The 21,469-nt window shown below is 39.1% G+C and overlaps 1 non-coding gene across 1 annotated transcript; it reads right to left on the bottom strand.

The window, feature by feature from the left end:
- Positions 1–20,944: 20,944 nt before the first annotated feature.
- On the bottom strand, positions 20,945–21,055 carry LOC140962219 (small nucleolar RNA R71). The gene has a single exon (XR_012172498.1). It is a non-coding gene; the product is annotated as a small nucleolar RNA R71 (small nucleolar RNA).
- Positions 21,056–21,469: the final 414 nt, after the last annotated feature.

Here is a 21,469-nt window from a genome sequence, read left to right as displayed (position 1 = left end):
TGGATTGCATGCTCTACTCAACATTATTTTTGGGAATTTAAGTTAGAAAAACTTTGGTCTTTGCATGTCTATAAGTTAGTTCTTGTGATTATTGGGTTCAGCTTGATGTTCCAACCTTTAAGGGAGAATTTTTGTAGCTGGATCAGCTACGAAAGCTTTGATAGATTCAGGGGCTACTCACTCGTTTATTTCGGAGGTCTTTGCTAATTTTCTCAAGGTCAAAACCATTGGGCTAGATGTAGCCTATTCAGTAGTATTGCCTTCTGTTGAAGATATGGCAGCTACCAATGTGATCCGAGACATAGATCTCGAGCTTCATGGCAACCTCGTTTATGCGGATCTGATTGTCTTACCGATGCCAGAGTTTGACATCATTCTAGAGATGGACTGGCTACTAAGGAACAGAGTTTTGATCGACTTTCTTCGGAGATCTGTTCTAGTCTGACCGCCTGGGATGACGCAGTTCTTATTCAAGCCAGACAGGTACTTTCTTTTACCGCGCATTATACCTTGTGTCCAGGCTAGGGAGCTCATGCATAGAGGGTGCCGGGCATTTTTAGCGACTTTTGTATCCGTCCCCGAGGCACCCAGTCAGTCAGCCTCCGATGTCCCAATTGTTAGGGATTTTCTAGACGTGTTTCCTGATGACGTCTCTGGTATGCCACCCGAGCGAGAGGTGGAGTTTTCTATTGAGCTTATGCCAGGTACGGTACCGATCTCAAAAGCACCGTACCGATTAGCATCGACGGAGATGGCAGAACTGAAGAAGCAGATCCAGGAACTTCTTGACAAGGAGTTCATTCGCCCGAGTTTTTCACCATGGGACGCGCTAGTTTTGTTTGTGAAGAAGAAAGATGGTTCGATGAGGCTTTGTATTGACTACCGGTAGTTGAACAAGGTCACAGTGAAGAACAAGTACCCGCTGCCGCTGATTGAGGATTTATTTGATCAGTTGCAGGGAGCTTCAGTATTCTCGAAGATTGATCTGCGTTCTGGTTATCACCAGTTGAGGGTGAAAGAAGCCGATGTTCTCAAGACTGCTTTCAGGACTCGTTACGGCCACTTCGAGTTCCTTGTGATGCCGTTAGATTTGATGAATGCGCCCGCGATCTTCATGGATCTCATGAATCGCGTATTTCAGCCGTATCTCGATCAGTTTGTGATAGTATTCATAGACGACATTCTTGTCTACTCGAAGAATCACGAGGAGCACGGCAAACATCTGACCTCAGTTTTGCAGACCTTGCAGAAGCATAAGCTATTCGCGAAGTTCAGTAAATGCGAATTCTGGTTAGAGAAGGTGGCATTCTTAGGCCACATTGTTTCTAGCAGCGGTATTGAGGTAGACCCAACGAAAGTTGCAGCAGTCAGAGATTGGGTTGTGCAGCAGAATGCATCAGAAATCCGCAGTTTTCTTGGGCTAGCAGGATATTATCGAAAGTTTATTCATTGATTCTCCTCCATCGCAGTTCCACTCACATCATTGACAAAGAAGAATGTTAAATTTTTTTGGAGCGATGAGTGTCAGAAGAGCTTCGATACTTTGAAGCAAGCTCTTATCTCAGCACCAGTATGGGCCATGCCGTCAGGGCTAGGCGAGTTTGTATTGTATGCCGATGCTTCGAAGCTCGGTCTAGGCACATTATTGATGCAGCATGGGAAAGTGATAGCGTATGCTTCTCGACAGTTGAAAACCCATGAGAAGAACTACCCTACCCACGATTTAGAGTTGGAAGCCGTAGTTTTTGCCTTAAACATTTGGAGGCATTATTTGTATGGGGAGAAGTGCCAGATCTTTACCGACCATAAGAGCCTCAAGTATTTCTTTACGCAGAAAGAGCTGAATATGCGTCAGAGGCGTTGGTTGGTGCTAGTGAAGAACTACGACTGTGACATTAGCTACCACCCTGGTAAAGCTAATGTAGTTGCGGATGCATTGAGCCGGAAAGTCGCAGTGATGGCTCATTTGACAATTTCGAGACCTCTTTAGTTTGAGATGCAGAGGTTTGATTTAGAGACTTATCCTCAAGGTAGAGTTTCCCGTCTATCTACTTTGACGATTCAGTCCTCTCTTCTAGACCGTATTCGAAGTAGGCAGCCTGCAGACGAGCAGTTGGCAAAGCGGAAACAGAGAGATGAGGCCAAGGGCAGTATCTTGTATACAGTTAGCGACGGTATTGTGAGATATCGAGACAGAATGTGGGTTCCTAGCAGCGATTCTATTCGAGCAGATATTTTATCAGAGGCCCACATGTCGCCGTACTCTATTCACACTGGGAGTACGAAGATGTACAAAGATCTGCAGTTGTTGTATTGGTGTTCGGCATGAAGAAGGATATCAGACGTTTTGTAGCCGAGTGCCTAACATGTCAGCTTGTGAAAGCGGAGCATCAGAGACCAGCAGGATGCTCAAGCCTCTTCCTATTCCCGAGTGGAAGTGGGAGAATGTTACCATGGACTTCGTGACCAGTTTGCCGAAGTCAGCCAGAGGATCAAATGCTATCTGGGTGATTGTTGATCGTCTTACCAAATCAGCGCACTTCTTGCCTATTAAGACGACTTTCACCATGATTCAGTATGCAGAGTTGTATATGCGGGAGATAGTCCGACTTCATGGTATTCCCGTTTCGATCATGTCTGACCGAGATCCTAGATTCACTTCCTCATTTTGGAAGAGTTTGCATTCGACTATGGGTACGAAGTTGTTGTTTAGCACAGCTTTCCACCCTCAGACAGATGGGCGGTCAGAGAGAGTTATCCAAATTTTAGAGGATCTTCTCCGTGCATGTTTCATTGATTTCTCAAGGAGTTGGGAGTCGAATTTTCCATTGGTAGAGTTCACATATAACAACAGTTTTCAGTCGTCTATAGGTATGGCTCCGTATGAAGCACTGTATGGTCGCAAGTGCAGATCGCCTATTCACTGGGATGAAGTAGGGGAGAGATCAGAATTGGGTCCGGAGATTATCAGCAGACTGCCGATGTAGTAGTCAAGTTCCGTGATAGGATGAGGACTTCTCAAAGTCGACAGAAGAGTTATGTGGATCAGCGGAGGAGAGATCTAGAGTTTGCCTTCGGCGACCATGTTTTCCTGAATATAGCACCTATGAAGGGTGTCATGCGGTTCGAAAAGAAAGAAAAGCTCAGTCCGAGATTCATCGGACCATTTGAGATCCTCGACAGGGTTGGGACGTTAGCTTATCGTGTTGCTCTTCCGCCGAATCTGGCCGGAGTACACAATGTGTTCCACGTCTCTATGCTGAGGAAGTATATGGCAAATCCTTCGCATGTCTTGAACTTTGAACCGTTGCAGCTCACTCCGAACCTGTCTTATGAAGAAAGACCGGTGCAGATCTTAAACAGACAGGAGAAAAAGCTTAGGAACAAAATAGTGCAGCTATTGAAAGTCAAATGGCTTAATCATTCAGAGGAGGAAGCTACGTGGGAGTCTGAGCTAGAGATGAGGAGTCGTTACCCTGAGTTATTCGGTGAGTTTTAAATTCGAGGACGAAATTTCTTTTAAGGGGAGGGAGAGTTGTAGAACCCGTTAAATCAGACTACGTATAAGCCATGCATAATTTCTAGTATTTTAAATTAAAAATGATTTCTTTATTATTTAAGGCATTTTAAAGTTGATTGGTCATGATTATTCATTTTTAATCGCATAAGTTTAGTTTTATCTTTTTAGTTAAATAAGCGAGGCCGGACCAGAGTTGGAGTTTTAAGATAAAAATTTAATGATAAGAAAACATTCTTAGAACTTATTTAAGATAAATAATAATTTATTTTAATGTAAAAGAAGGTTTAAGGATTTATTTAATTAATTTGAGATAAGTAGTAAATAAGTTCTTTTATGTTCAATAATTAATTTAAAAGCCTAAATTAAAATATGTGACCAATTGAGATAAGTTAATCTAGACTTATTTTAATTAAGAAATTTCAATTTAACATGTAGTAATTTAATTTATGGATTTAGTCATATATGCAAGATAATGTTATCCTTTAATTAATTTATTAATTCACTAAACTATTTAATGGGTAGATAAAACTCTAAAGAATTAAAATACAAGATTTAAGAAATATTTTCCCTTTCATTTTATTATAATTTTCTGCCATTTCATTTTGTAGGAATTAAATTTGTCAACTCACAATTTTGGGTATCTTTTTTTATCCCTTCTTGGCATAGATAACTCCTTCAACTTTAAATTTTCAATAATTAATAATTAATCAAAATTCTACCCTATTTTGAAAGATAAAATCGACCACCACACTTGGAGGATTTGATAAATTTTAGTAATTCTCTATTGATATCTTTCCTTAATCTTTTCTAGGTAGATAATTTCCTCCACTTTTAAATCACCAACAATTAAATAATTAAGCAATTTTCTCCTTGTTCCTAGACCAAAAATTTGACCATGTGCACCCTTAATTATCCCTCAAAAATCTTTTGATATCAAATCATTCCTTATCTCACAAACTAGGAAGATAGCAAGATTCATTTATCCTTTTTATCTTGCAAACTTTCCTCTCATTCCTAGCCATTCTCTCCCTCTCCATTTTCGAAAATTCAGAGCATTTTCAGTAGAGGAAAATCGAGAATAGCCAGGGAGAAAACAAGAAAGAAAAACAAGAAGCAAAGCAACTCCGTCTCCTCCTCGCAGTGTCGTCGTAATCAATTTGTTTTCATTTCTAACAAATCCAAGGCATGTTTATACGATTCTTTTACTCTTCAATCAAGTCATATTATTATTTTAAAACATTTCATGTTCATAATTTAAAAGGCAAAAACCGAAATTATGTCAAGAAATTTCGAAAATGTAGTGCAGAATTTTTCGGCTTCTCCCTATGCCCTCACGGTTTGGTTGTTTTTGTTGATTTGCAGGTTGGTTCGACTCCTAGGCTCCCAAGGCTGCACCTAGGCATGTGCTAGGGTGTGTCAAGACCATGTTGGTCCATTAGTTCAAGCCCCATGCATGTTGGAATTGAGAAAGGACAGCGACACCCCCCTCTAGTGTCATATTGAGTTTCGATTTTCAGTTTTCTGTCCCGGGTGATGTTTCTGATCTTGGCTGCCCTAAGGGCTATAGCCATGGTTAGAACATCTCCCTGTTATGTTTTAGACGAGACCAAGTATGCCTTTCAAGGCTTGATCCATGGTTGCATCGGTTTCCAAATAAAATAAGAACAGCCCCTTCGATCTCCTTCATTTTCTGCGCATGTAATTTCGGCTTCATGGTGTTGGTGTGGATCTTGGTTGGCTTCTAGCCCTTAGCCATGGTCCATACCATACCTCTTGATGTCTAGATCATACCATGGTCAATCAAATGGCCACAGGAATGGTCCGTGACAGCAAGAACAAGCAAGACACCCCACGCGTGCATAAGCGTTCTCGGGTGGGAGCTTCGAGTGGTTGCTGGTGTTGTTCGAATGGTGGCTGGCCTAGGGCCCTTAGCCATGGTTCAAACCACAATTTGGGATGTTGGTAAGAGACTCTGGTCGGTGGTTCAAGCCCCAATCGCCAATAGTCTCGAAAACGAAGCAAGGAAGCACGGCCGCTGCTGCTGTATTTTTTGGACAGCAGGTTGGCTTCGGTTCAGGGGTGTGTTTCGAGTTCTTGGTTGGCTTTTAGCCTATGGCCTTGGACTGGTCAGTACCTCAATGAGTTAGGAAGCTCATGTTTTTGGCCGTTTGTGATTTGGGTAAGTTTAGAGGTCGTACAAGAATTTACGGTGCAATGTGCCAAAGTGACTCTCGAAAGAGCGTTTCTTGATTTTAGCCTCCATTCACTATTTTCGTGTATTACAGCCCTATGGTCATGTTTTCCAGTATTTTAAGAGTATTTTAATAATGGCTAAATGATGGTTTGATGTTGGTTTGGGTTGGTACGAAGCCATGATTGAATACTAAGTTCGTTGGGCGTAATTGTCCCGTTTTTGGGTTCAATTACGAAGTTTTGGTCAAGTAAAATCATTTGCATATTTTGATGTTAGAATTAAGTCGCAGCGAGCCTGCGAACGATCCAACCCATTTGGTAAATTAATACATGATGTTTAATTATGTTATTTAATTATATTACGTGCATAAAAATATAAAATATTCATTTTTGAGATTTATGCGATATTGCTTGTGGCCACCTCACTATCATGGGATTGCAGCTTATCATGGGATTATTACCTCACCCGGTGGTCACTAACCGGTTCATGTTCATTTATTGGTACGGATATCCAGTCCATGGGCTGTGATGATCTCTACCGCCCAGTATACTGTGGTTTAGTCTGATCAGGCGATTCAGTTCAGTTCATGGGCCATTTGCGTAGAACATAATCTCAACAGAAAATTATTACATGCTATTTCCTGACAGGGCTCTACGGAGCAAACATTTCACTTACGACTTTCAGTTCAGTTATGCACGTATTTATAATTATTCATGACACGATTTTCATGATACGCTTTATGACACAATATTTCCACGTTACATTTTACGACATGATATCTTTACATGGCATGAAATTTTATGATATTTGTACTTGTTATTTACGATATATCCATGTTGAGTCTTTAGACTCACTAGATTTGATTTTTGTAGGTACTGATGAGGTCGGGACCGAGGGCGGGGACCAATGAGCCATCGTGGGTCGGCAGTAGTAGGAACCCGAGGACCTCATTTTCAGCACTTACTATTTTTATTCCAAACTCAGTTTTTTATTTTGTTGAAATTATTTTAGTTTTTACTTTAAAACAAATATTTACTTCCGCTGCTACTTTAAACGTTGAACCATTTTTACCAGTTTATTTTATGAATGAGGCTTTTTATTTAATTAAAGAGAAAATTTTAAATTTTTCCGCAAATTTTCAAGTACGAAATACGGGCCTCTACAAGTTTGTTCCGAAGTTTCTTCTCCTGTCTGTCTAAGATTTGCACTGGTCTTTCTTCATAAGACTGGTTCGGAGTGAGCTGCAACGGATCGAAGGTCAAGACATGCGAATGATTCGCCATATACTTCCTCAGCATAGAGACGTGGAACACATTGTGTACTCCGGCCAGATTCGGCGGAAGAGCAACACGATAAGCTAACGTCCCAACCCTGTCGAGGATCTCAAATGGTCCGATGAATCTCGGACTGAGCTTTGCTTTCTTTCCGAACCGCATGACACCTTTCATAGGTGCTATATTCAGGAAAACATGGTCGCCAACGGCAAACTCTAGATCTCTCCTCCTCTGATCCGCATAACTCTTCTGTCTACTCTGAGTGGTCCTCAACCTATCACGGATCTTGACTACTACATCGGTAGTCTGCTGAATAATCTCCGGACCCATTTCTGATCTTTCCCCCATTTCATCCAAATGAATAGGAGATCTACATTTACGACAGTGCAGTGCTTCATATGGAGCCATACCTATAGACGACTGGAAACTGTTGTTATAGGTGAACTCTACCAATGGCAAATTCGACTCCCAACTCCCTGAGAAATCGATGACACATGCACGGAGAAGATCCTCCAAAATCTGGATAACTCTCTCTGACTGACCATTTGTCTGTGGTTGGAAAGCTGTGCTAAACTACAACTTCGTACCCATAGCTGAATGCAAACTCTTCCAAAATGAGGAAGTGAATCTAGGATCTAAGTTAGATACTATAGAAATGGGAATACCATGAAGTCGGATTATCTCTCGGATATACAACTCTGCATACTGAATCATGGTGAAAGTCGTCTTAATAGGCAATAAGTGCGCTGATTTGGTAAGACGATCAACAATCACCCAGATAGCATTTGATCCTCTGACTTACTTCGGCAAACCGACCACGAAGTCCATGGTAACATTCTCCCACTTCCACTCGGAAATAGGAAGAGGCTTGAGCATACCTGCTGGTCTCTGATGCTCCGCCTTCACTAGCTGACAGGTCAGACACTCGGATACAAAACGTCTAATATTCTTCTTCATTCCGGGCCATCAATACAATAACTGCAGATCTTTGTACATCCTCGTACTCCCAGGGTGAATAGAGTACGACGACATATGGGCCTCGGATAAAATATCTGCTCGAATAGAACCGCTGCTAGGAACCCACATTCTGTCTCGATATCTCACAATACCGTCGCTAACTGTATACAAGATACTGCCCTTGGCCTCATCTCTCTGCTTCCACTTCGTCAACTGCTCATCTGCTGGCTGCCCACTGCGAATGCGGTCTAGAAGAGAAGACTGAATCGTCAAAGTAGATAGACGGGGAACTCTATCTCGAGGATATGTCTTGTAGAACTCGTAAATTAGACTACGTATAAGCCATGCATAATTCTAGTATTTTAAATTAAAATGATTTTTTTATTGCATGAGTATTTAAATTTAATTATTTTACGTAGTAGTTTAATCTTTATCTTTTCAGTTATTTCAGTGAGGCAGGACTGGAGTTGGAGTTTTTAGATAAAATTTAAGATTAATTTCCAGAGTTTAATTTAGCTATCTAATAAGTTGATTTAAGTTAGAATGAGGTTTAAGGAATTATTTAAGCAACTTGAGGCAAGTATGAAATAAGTCCATTCATGTTCTTTAATTTTTGGGGTTAATTCACTAAATTATTTAAAGGATAGGTAAGACTCTTAAGGTTCTAAATTAACTAACTAACAATATTTCTCCTCCATTTAATTGTTAAAATTTCGGCCCCTTAGGTGATTAATAAATTCTATGCCAAATCACCTTTGACCTTTTCCTTGCCATTCCTTAGCATGTTAACCTTTTCATTTATTATTCATCCTTAATTAATTAATATTAGATCATAATCAACCTACATCTAGCATGTAAACATCGGTCACCTCATTTCCCCCAAGAAGATTTGATAGCAAACCAAATTCAAAATTCAAAAGAGAGGAGATTTGGTCTTGCTACCCCCACCTATATTGCTAACTTTTCTCCTCACTCTCTTAACCACCATTTCCCCCTCCATCATCACCGAATTGAGAGCATTTCAGAGGCAAAAATCGTGAGCCACTTAGCCAATAAAAAGAGAGAAAAATCGAGTAGCTAGCAAGAAAAGAAAACGCTCCGTCTCCTCCGCGCCGCGTCGTCGTCTCGTTCGTTTTTCTTTCAAAACGAAACCAGACATGTTTATATTTTTTTTGACTCTTAAATCAAGCCATATTAGTATTTTAAAACATCATACTCATGATTTATTTAAGCTAAAAACCGAAATCCTTCCATATTATTTTCGAAAAAAGAGGTGCAGATTTTCGGTTTCATTCCATTTCATGCTTCACGGTTTGCATGTTTCTGATGGTTTCTGGTATTGGTTCGATTCCAGGCTCCCAAGGCGACTCCTAGACATGTACTAGAAGGGTTTAGGACCATGTTGGTCTATTAGTTTGGCCCCATGCTTCCTGGAAATCGAAATGACAGCAACCTCCCCATAAGTGCAGAAATTGGGTTCGAAAATTTCGTTTTTGCTTGTCTATGGATGGATCGAACCTTGGTTGGCTCTTGGGCCTGTAACCCTGGTTTGAACACCTCCCTACCATGTCTAAGTAGTGACCAAGTCGCCCTTTTGAGGCTTGGCCCATGGTTCCATCGGTTTTAAAATCAAAACACTAGAACAGCCCCTCCCCTTTCTCGGCCCCTTTTATTTTCCAGCAAGTGTAGTTGAGTTGTATGGTGTTAGTGTGGATCTTGGTTGGCTCTTTAGCCATTAGCCACGGTTCACACCATGCCCCATGAAGTCTAGATTGTGCCATGGTCAATCAAATAGCCACTGGGACGATCCATGACAGCAAACGTAGCAAAACACCACACGCATGCAAGGGTGCTCTCGGGTGTGACTTTCGGTTGAGTTAGGGTGTGATGCGAATTGTGGCTAGCCTATGGCCCTTAGACATGGTTCAAATCATTCCTTAGGATGTTGGTAAGAGGTTCTGGTTGGTGGTTCAAGCCCCAATGGCCATTAGCCTCGCAAACAACGCAAGGAAACCAAAGCACAGCTGCTGTATTTTGTGGACAGAAACTTGCTGCAGCGGTTCAGTGGCTTGTTTGAGTTCTTGGTTGGCTTTTAGCCTATGGCCTTGGAATGAACAGTGATTCATCAAGTTGGGAAGGTTATGTTTTTGGCCGTTCATGATTTGGATCATTTTAGAGGTCGTACGAGAATTTACGGTGCGATGTGCCAAATTGACTATTGAAAGAGCGTTTCATGTTTTGGCCTCCATTCACCAAAATTTCGAATTGCATCATTTTTGGAGCATTATTTCGTCATTTTAAGTGTATTTTAATCATGACTAAATGATGGGTCGGTGTTGGTTCAGGTGGCACGGAGTCATGATTAAATACGAAGTCGTTGGACGTAATTGTCTTGTTTTTGGATTCAATTACAAATTTTGGTCAAGAAAATCATTTGCATATTTTTTTATGTTACATTTTGGTCACAGCGAGCCTGGGAACGATCCAATCCACGTGGTAAAATAATACAGGATATTTCATTATGCCATATAATTATATTACGTGCATAAAAATATAAAATATTCATTTTTGAGATTTACGCGATATTGCTTGTGACCATTTCACTATCATGGGATTATTATTTCATCCGGTCGTCAGTTACCGGTCAGTTCAGTTTGTACCACCCAGTATACTGTGGCATTAGTCTGATCAGACGTACATTACTTCACCCGGTCGCCAGTTACCGGTCCGGTCTCCAGTTACCGGTCAGTTCAGTTCAGTGTAGGGGCCACTTGCGTAGACCATAATCTCAACAGAAAATTAATGACATGTTATTTATGACAGAGCTCGGTTGATCAAGCATTTCACTTATGATTTTTAGTCAGTTATGCACGTATTATAATTGCTCATGACAAGTTATTTTCACATTATGCCTAATGACATGATATTTTTATTCCCATGCAACTTTATTATATTATTTACTCGTTATTTACGATATATGCATGCTGAGTCTTTAGGCTCACTAGACTTGATTGTTGTAGGTACTGATGATGTCAGGGCCGAGGGTGGGGCCCAGTGAGCTAGCTTGGGTCGGCAGTAGTGGAACCCGAGGACCTCATTTACAGCACTTGCCATTTTTATGTTCAAACAATTTTATCAGTTGTTGGATACTTTAACTTTTTATTTTGGCGAGTAATGATTTCTTCCGCTGTGATTTTGAACATTAAACTTGATTTATCAGTTTATTTTGTGAATGAGGCATCTTAATTATTTTAAAAAGAAAATTTTTAAATATTTTCGCAAATTTTCAAACAAGAATTTTCGGGCCATTATATGTCTCTAGATCAAACCTCTGCATCTCGAACTGAAGAGGTGTGGGAATCGTCAAATGAGCCATCACTGCGACTTTCCTGCTCAATGCATCCGCAACTACATTAGCTTTACCAGGGTGGTAGCTAATGTCACAGTCATAGTCCTTCACTAGCACCAACCAATGCCTCTGACGCATATTCAGCTCTTTCTGCGTAAAGAAGTACTTGAGGCTCTTATGGTCGGTAAAGATCTGGCACTTCTCTCCGTACAAATAATTCATCCAAATCTTCAAGGCCAATACTACGGCTGCCAACTCTAGGTCGTGGGTAGGGTAGTTCTTCTCATGGGTCTTCAACTGACTAGAAGCATACGCTATCACATTCCCATGCTGCATCAACACTGTGCCTAGACCGAGCTTCGAAGCATCGGTATGCAAAACAAAGTCTTCGGGCCCTGACGGCATGGCCAATACTGGTGCTCTGATAAGAGCTTGCTTCAACGTATCGAAGCTCTTCTGACACTCATCGCTCCACACAAATTTAGCATTCTTCTTTGTCAACGACGTGAGTGGAACTGCGATAGAGGAGAATCCCTGAATGAACTTCCGATAATACCCTGCTAGACCAAGGAAACTACGGATCTCGGATGCATTCTGCGGTACAACCCAATCTTTGACTGCTGCAACTTTCGCTGGGTCTACCTCAATACCGTTGCTAGAAACGATGTGGCCTAAGAACGCCACCTTCTCTAACCAGAACTTGAACTTACTGAACTGCGTGAACAGCTTGTGCTTCTGTAAGGTCTGCAAAACTGTGGTCAGATGTCTGCGGTGATACTCTTGATTCTTTTAGTAGACGAGAATGTCGTCTGTGAATACTATCACGAACTAATCAAGATACGGCTGAAATACGCGATTCATGAGATCCATGAAGATCGCTGGCGCATTCGTCTAACCGAACGGCATCACAAGGAACTCAAAGTGGCCATAACGAGTCCTGAAAGCAGTCTTGAGAACATTGGCGTCTTTCACCCTTAACTGGTGATAACCAGAACGCAGATCAATCTTGGAGAATACCGAAGCTCCCTGCAACTGATCAAATAAATCTTCGATCCGCGGAAGTGGGTATTTGTTCTTCACTATAACCCTGTTCAACTCCCGGTAATCAATACAGAGCCTCATCGAACCATCCTTCTTCTTCACAAATAAGACTGGCGCGCCCCATGGTGAAAACCTAGGGCGAATGAACTCCTTGTCAATAAGTTCCTGAATCTGCTTCTTGAGTTCTGCCATCTCTGTCGGAGCTAATCGATACGGTGCTTTTTATATCGGTGCGGTACCCGAAATAAGCTCAATAGAAAACTCCACTTCCCGCACTGGTGGCATGCCGGAGACGTTATAAGGAAACACGTCTAGAAAGTCCCTAACAATTGGGACATCGGAGGCCGACTGACTAGGTGCCTCGGGAACAGATACAAAGGTTGCTAAAAACGCGCGGCACCCTCTATGCATAAGCTTCCTAGCCTAGACACAAGGTATAATACGAGGTAAAGGAAAGTACCTGTCTTGTTTGAATAAGAACTGCTCTCTCTCCGGCGGTCGGACTAGCACAGATCTTCCCTGGAAGTCAATCAAAACTCTGTTCTTTAATAGCCAATCCATACCCAGAATGATATCAAATTCTGGCATCGGCAACACGATAAGACCCACATAAACAAGATTGCCATGAAGCTCGAGGTCTATGTCTCGGATCACATTAGTAGTTGTCAGCTCCTCTCCAGAAGGCAGTACTACCGAATACGCTACATCTAGCCCAATGGTCTTGACCTTAAGGAAATTCGCAAAGATCTCTGAAATGAATGAATGAGTAGCCCCTGAATCTATCAAGGCATTCGTAGCTGAACCAGCTAGAAAAATTCTCCCTGAAAGGTTGGAACATCAAGTTGAACCCAATAATTACAAGAACTAAACTTATAGACATGCAAAGGTCAAAGTCCTCTTACACTGAATTCCCGAAAATAACACTGATTAGAGCATTCAATCCTATTAAAAATTCTAAGTTCAAAACCTTAACCAAACTCCCAAAACATTGAATTTCAAATACAAACTTAAAGCTTTAAGATACCTGTCATGAGCATCGTCTCTGGGTTCGTCTCCGATGCATGGAGGGCGAAAACTATGCCTTGGGTAGGCAGACTCCCCTGAGGGCACTCCTTCAGCAAGTGGTCAGGACTACCACACTTGTAGCTCTTTTCCGAACCATATCTACAAACTCCAGCATGGCGGCGTGTGCACTTAGCACATACTAGATACTCTGAGGCCCTCGGGACTACACGTCACTGCTGCTGCTGTCCTCTGTTCTTGGATGGACCGTGGAAAGGCTTCTTACTCTGATGCTGCTGATGAGGAGGGCGGTGCGGCACTTGGACTGGTCGCTTGCCCTGGCGATCTCTCTCAATATCAATCTGATCTTGCTCTGCAGCTAGAGCTCTGGAAACAGCGACGTCAAAGGAGTAGGACCTGCCACCCTAACATCACAGCGCAAGATCGGCCGTAGACCATCCAGAAAATGTCTCAACTTTGCTCCAGCATCAATGGCAATCAGGGGCACAAAATGGCAACCCCTCTCAAACTTACGGATAAACTCCGTAACATTCAAGTCTCCCTGTATCAGGGTCATAAACTCCCTGGTCAACCTGGAACGCACCTCGTCAGTAAAATATTTAGAGTAGAATACCTCTCAAAAGCGCGTCCAGCTCAGAGTAGCCAAGTTCAAGGCTACAGATGCTCTTTCCCACCACAAGCGGGCGTCTCCTCGAAACAGATAGGTTGCACAACGAACCCTATCTTCGTCTCCAAGCTCCATAAAATCGAAAATAACCTCGAGGGACTTAATCCAGCCCTCGGCAATCATAGGATCGGTCGTTCCTGAGAACTTCTTCGGTCTCATCTTCATGAACCGCTCATAGGTAGCCTCAGGCCCCGCCTGCCTGGCTACCGCAGCATTGTTCCTCGCAAACTGTGCGAAGAACTGAGTCATCCCAGCTAACGTCTGGGCGTTCATGTCCGGTGGAGGTGGAGGTGCATTTCTCTCCTGCCTGTGGTTCTCACCTTCCTCTTGGCGAGGCTCATCATCTCTCGTGCGCTTAAGAATGCGTCTAGGAGGCATACTGTTCCATACATACAACCCATACATAACCAACACGCATAATTCCATTATTTCTTTAAATTTAAATAAATACTGCATAATCGTAATCTTGACATAAAACATTTGATGAAAACATGCTGTTAAAATATTTCAGGCTTTAAACGAAATGCGTAAAAGTAAAACTTACAAACCGAAGACGTGACTTCGTGAGCTTCTCGAGATCAGTAGTAGTACAACACTTTACAAGAACATAGGCTCTGATACCAACTGTCGTGGCCCGTGTTTCGTATTTGTAAATTTGCGGAATTATTTAAATATTTTTTTCTCTTTAAATAAATAACATCCCTCATTCATAAAATAAACTGATAAAAAGATTTAATGTTAAAATAGCAGCGGAAGTAAATGTTGTTTTCAAACCACAACTTAAAAATATTTCAACAAAGTAAAAATGAGTTTGAGCATAAAAAGATAAATAAACTGAAGCATGAGGTCCTCGGGTTCCTACTGCTGCTGACCCAAGCTAGCTCACTGGTCCCCGCTGTAGAGGCCTCTAAATTCGTGCTTGAAAATTTGTGGAAAAATTTAAAAATTTTCTCTTTAATTAATTAAAATGCCTCATTCATAAATAAACTGATAAATAAGGTTTAATGTTCAAAATAGCAGCGGAAGTAAATATTTGTTTGCAAGATAAAAATTTAAAATAGTCCAACAACGATGAAAATATTTGAGCAATGAAAATGGTAAATGCTGAAATTGAGGTCCTCTGGTTCCACTACTGCCGACCCAAGCTAGCTCACTGGTCCCCGCCCTCGGTTCCGACATCATCAGTACCTACAACAATCAAGTCTAGTGAGTCTAAAGACTCAGTATGCATATATCGTAAATAACAAGTAATAATAATAAAATCGCATGCAAGGTGAAAATATCATGTCATGAGTAAATGAAATACGTGCATAACTGAACTGAAAATCGCATCATGAATAATTAATATTACGTGCATAACTGAACTGAACTGAACTGAACTGAAAGTAGTAAGTGAAATGTTTGCTCCGTAGAGCCCTATCATAAAATAACGTGTAATAATTTTCTGTTGAGATTATGTTATACGCAAGTGGCCCCCTGAACTGCACTGAATTGAACTGAACTGAACTGACCGGTAACTGAAGACCGTGTGAAATAATGTACGTCTGATCAGACTAATGCCACAGTATACTGGGTGGGACCGGTAAGTAGCCACCGGGATGAACTAAACTGAACCGGTAAGTGACCACCGGGTGAAGTAATAATAACAGCGAAGTGGCCCCAAGCAATATCACATAAATCTCAAAATGAATATTTTACATCTTTGCACGTAATATAATTAAATAACGTAATTAAATATCCTGTATTAATTTTACCGTAAGGGTTGGACCGTTCCCAAGCTCGCTGCGACCTAATTATGTCATGAAAAATTTGCAAATGATTTACTTGACCAAACTTTGTAATTGAATCCAAAAACGAGACAATTATGCGTACTGACTTAGTATTTAATCATGACTCCGAGCCAACCCGAACCAACACAGAACCAACGTTTAGTCATGATTAAAATACTCTTAAAAATGATGAAATAATGCTCCTAAATTTAAAGTACTCGAAATTTAGAGAATGAAGGCCAAAAACGTGGAACTGCCAAAAAAATGACCTTTTTAACTCAATGAGGTACTGTCTAGTCCGTGGCCATAGGCTAAAAGCCAACCAAGAACCCGAAATGCACCTCTGAACCATAGCACAACTTGCTGTCCAAAAATTACAGCATCTGTGTAAGCGTTTCCTCACGTCGTTTGCAAGGCTAATGGCCATTGGGGCTTGAACCACCGGCCAGAACCTCTTACCAACATCCTAAGGAATGGTTTGAACCAGGGCTAAGGGCCCTAGGCCAGCCACAATTCAACCCACAGCATGAACACCCGAAACTCCCACCCGAGAAGCACCCTTGCGTGCGTGGGGAGTATTACTTCGCTTGCTGTCCCGTGTCATTCCAGTGGCCATTTGATTGACCATGGCATGATCTAGACCTCAAAAATATGGTATGAACCATGGTTAAGGGCTAAAGAGCCAACCAAGATCCACCCAACCCACCAAACCGAAAGTTACACATGCAGAATTCAAAGGGGGTCGAAGGGGGCTGTTCATGTTTTGATTTTAAAAACCGATTCCATCGTGGACCAAGCCTCAAAAGGGCGACTTAGTCACACCTTAGACAAGCCAAGGAGAGATTCTAACCATGGCAATAGCCCCTAGGGCAGCCAAGATCAGAATCTTCACCTTAGGCACTAAACATGCAAATCGGGGCACAAAACGCTATGCTGGGGAGTTGCTGTCCAAAACGCGATGCAAGGGGGGAAAGGGGCTGAGATCAATGGACAAATCCCTTCCTAACACACCCTATATCATGTCTAAAAGCAGCCTTGAGCCCCTGGAAATCGAGGCAACCCTGCAACCACAAAAACAACAAGAACCGTGAAGCATGAAGGGAAGTAGAAAAAAAAAATCTGTGCAGAATTTTGTTTTGTAGTTGCTGTAATATTTCGGTTTTGCTCAAAAAAATCATGAACAAATATGGTTTAAAAACATGAATATGACTTGATTGAAGAGGAAGGAAAAATATAAACATGCATTGGTTTGTTTTGAAAGAAAAACAAACGAAACGACGACGCGGCGCGGCGGAGACGGAGTGACTTTGCTTCTTGTTTCCTCTCTTATTTTTTTCTTGTGTTTTCTCACGGTTTTAGGGCTGAGAGAGACTGAAATTTTCGAAAATTAGGGAAGGAGAATGGCTAGGAAAAATGAATGGGAAGTCTACTAATTAAATGGGGATTGAATGGCAAGATAAAATCTTTCTATCCTAGAGTTTGTTAGATATGGAATGATATGATATCATAGGATTTGAGGGATATTTAGGAGGTGCATTGGCCGATTTCCTAGTCTATGAGCAAGGGAGAATTAGCTTAATTAATAATTATTGGGGAATTAAAAAGGTGAGGGATTTATCTCCCAAAAATATGGATAAGTAGAGAATCAAGTGAAGGGTTGCCAATTATTTTTAATCTAGCAAAGGAGGGGCCGATTTTTCCAATAAAAATGAAGGCAAGGATATTGCTTAATTAATATTTGTTGGTGATTAAAGTGGAGGAATTATATTACAAAGAAAGGATAAGGAAAGATATAAAAATTGGTGAGTTGTCAAAAATCAAATCTTATAAAATGAAGTGGCCGATTTTATCTAGTCAAAAGAGGTAGGAAAATTGCTTAATTAATATTTATTGAAGATTTAAAGTTTAATGATTTATTCTACCAAAGAGGGATAAGGTAAGGTAATCAAAATTTTGAGTTGGCAATTTAATTAAATCCCTAGAAGATGATGGCCGAAAATTTGGGATAATGGGAGGGAAAAATATTGTTTAAATATTGTATTTTAATTCTTTAGAGTTTTATCTACTCATTAAATATTTTAGTGAATTAATAAATTAATTATGACATAACATTATCTTGCATGCATGGCTAAATCTTTAAATTAAATTGCTAACATGTTAAGTTGAAATTTCTTAATTAATATAAGTCTAGATTACTTATCTCAATTGGTCACATATTTTAATTTAGGCTTTTAAATTAATTATTGAACATAAAAGAATTTATTTAGTACTTACCTTCTAATTAATTAATTAAATTCTTAAACTTTCTTTTATATTAAATTAACTTATTATTTAACTTAAGTAAATTCTAGGAATGTTTTCTTAATAATGAATTTTATCTCAAAACACCAACTCCAGTCCGGCCTCACTTAATTAACTGAAAGGAAAGCAACTAAATTACTGCATGAAATAATTAAATTTAACGAAAAAAATTTAAATACTCATGCAATAAAAATCATTTTAATTTGAATACTAGAATTATGCATGGCTTATACGTAGTCTAATTTACGGGTTCTACAATCCTTCCCCCCTTAAAAGAAATTTCGTCCTCGAAATTAGCACTCACCGAATAGTTCCGGATACCGACTCCTCATCTCTGGCTCAGACTCCCACGTAGCTTCCTCCTCTAAATGGTTAAACCACTTGACTTTAGCTCGCTTAACCAGCTTGTTCCGAAGCTTCTTCTCCTGTCTGTCTAGGATCTGCACTGATCTCTCCTCATAAGACAGGTTCGGAGTTAGCTGCAACGGCTCAAAGTTCAGGATATGCGAAAGATTTGCCATATACTTCCTCAGCATAGAGACGTGGAACACATTGTGTACTCCGGCCAGATTCACCGGAAGAGCAACACGATAAGTGATGAAACTTAAAATTAATAATTTATTATATGTTAAAACCTATATTTTAAAATTTAAGTTTCATTAAAATTATAAAATTATGTTATTTTTGTATCGTGTGTTTATATTTAAATGTCTTTACTAAATATGTTTTATTTTCAGGTTTTCTACGTGTTAGTAAAATAATGATAACTCAAGCTAAAAAACTTAAATGGAGGTGATTCAAACATGTTTGGAATTTTTGAGAAATTATCTACAACTTTGCAGAAGACATGATTGCTTAAAAAGTTGGTTAAGATGATCAAATTGTGAAAATATCAAATGGAGGACAAATTTACTTTCACCATGATCAGCATATAGTAAAAAAATCATAACTATTTCTATATTTAACCAAATGAGGTAAACCAAGTGGCCAAATTCATCTACAGACAATTCCCCACATGTTTTCTGTGTTGAGCAGAGTCAAATTCGGTGATTAAAGTCATGGAACAAAGCATTGAAAGAGGGGACATGGAATTGAAGTTGGAGGAGACAGACTACTATTACAACTACATTGCATTAATAGAATTTTTGACCCTTTCTCTCATTTGGCCTATAAATAGAGGCCTTGTGCTAGCTTGAAAATCATTCTATCTCATTGTAAAATATAGTGTGAGTGTGTGTAAAAGTTCTAAGTTCCAATATATTTTTCATTTTCCAAATTATGAGTGATGTTTTTAGTGTTGATCAAAAGTAAGTTCATGGAAAGCTAAATCTATTATGTCAAGGTGAAGAGGATGAATTCTTGGTGAAGTAAGATTGTTTATATTTTGTATATTCTTTCTTTATTTCTTTTCATTTTGCTAATTTCTTTTTATTGTAGGTATAAAAATGAATTATTTGTTGTTATCAATTTACATCAAATGCTTGATACCATTGAAGTGGTTATCTTGATTTGTTGTTTAATTTTGATACAATAAATATTTCATCAATTATTATTGTTATATTATACATATATATATATATATATATATATATTTATATAATTATATCATATATTTCATTTAGACGATAGCGTGGCTCTGCCGGTTGTTCTAAATGAAATATTATGATATCTAACAATCTAACATTTACTTTATCGCAACTAACTTTTACTTTCCGCATCTAACATTTACTTTATCGCAACTAACTTTTACTTTCCGCATCTAACTTTTACTTTATCGCAACTAACTTTTACTTTCCCGCAACTAACTTATTAAATCATATATTTCATTTAGGCAATAGCGTGGCTCTGCCGGTTGTTCTAAATGAAATATAATGATTTAATTTAACATTTATTTTATGCAGTTATATATTTATATAGTTATATATATAATCATAGGTACCATATATAAAATATCGGTGAATTCGGTATTTTCTATAGTGGGAACTATATTATATTAGGTGTGTGTTTAAATATTTTTATTTTCTTGGAACCATTATTTATGGTGGTTTCCTTTGTTTTACTTTTAGTTAAACAATATTGCATAAACCAAGAATAAATCCTCGAGCCTTGACAAAATTTATAATTTGTAAAATTCGTTCTTGCATTTGGTAATCTATAAATTAATAAATTTAAACTTAAAATAACCTCTCTGTGGATCGATCTCGTACTTACGAAATATATTACTTGCAGACAACCTACACTTGGGTGAATTATAATATAATTAGTAGCAAGTTCATGGCGCCGTTGCCGGGAGGTATAAATTAAGTTTATATTTGTTAATTATGTTTTATTTATAAGTATTGGGTTGTTTTTTTTTTGTATGAGTATTTGGAGTCGAAAAAAAGTGGTAGACTTATTCGAGTATCTGAAAATAATTTAAACATGGATGATAATTCAAATAATCAAGATAATGATAACAATAATAATAATAATAATAATAATCAAGAACATGATCAATTAAGAAAACTTAGGCACCATATGAACCATATTAGAACTAGTGACCCATCTTGTTTAGTTTTTCCTCCTGATGCATCTAATTTCAACTTTAAACATCAAATTATTCAACTTTTACCAAATTTTCATGGCTTAGATTCTGAAAATCCATATTTACATCTAAGAGAATTTGAGGAAATTTGTAACACTTATAATGATCAAAATTGTAGCATGGATATAGTTCGATTAAAGCTTTTCCCGTTTTCTTTAAAAGATAAAGCTAAAACATGGCTACAAAATTTGAGATCAAGTTCAATAAGATCATGGGAAGAAATACAACAACAATTTCTCAAAAAGTTTTTCCCTTCCCATAGAACAAACTCTTTTAAAAGACAAATTACTACTTTTTCTCAAAAACAAGGAGAAACATTTGATCAATGTTGGGATAGATATAAAGAATTACTTAATACATGCCCACATCATGGTTTTGAAACATGGAGAATAGTTTCTCACTTTTATGAAGGTCTAATACCTAAAGATAGGCAAATGATAGAATTCATGTGTAATGGAACTTTTGAAGATAAAAACCCAAATGAAGCTATGGAGTATTTGGATTCATTAGCAGAAAATGCTCAAAATTGGGATAATATAGGCACAATAGAACCACCAACAACTAAAATCAATAATTCAACAAATGGGGGTGGTATCTATAATCTTAAAGATGATATAGATATTCAAGCTAAACTTGCATCTTTAGCAAGAAAAATTGAGTCATTAGAAATGAAAAAGAGTGGTCAATTAAAAAGTATTCAAGAAATTGTTTGTCATATATGTGATACACATGATCATGCTACAAAAGATTGTCCAACATTACCTTCATTTAAAGAATGTCTCCATGAACA

The sequence above is a fragment of the Primulina huaijiensis genome, chromosome 16 (assembly GCF_012295235.1).
Source record: "Primulina huaijiensis isolate GDHJ02 chromosome 16, ASM1229523v2, whole genome shotgun sequence".
In the NCBI taxonomy this organism is placed as follows: Eukaryota; Viridiplantae; Streptophyta; class Magnoliopsida; order Lamiales; family Gesneriaceae; genus Primulina; species Primulina huaijiensis.
This window is presented reverse-complemented; position numbering and strand designations above follow the sequence as displayed.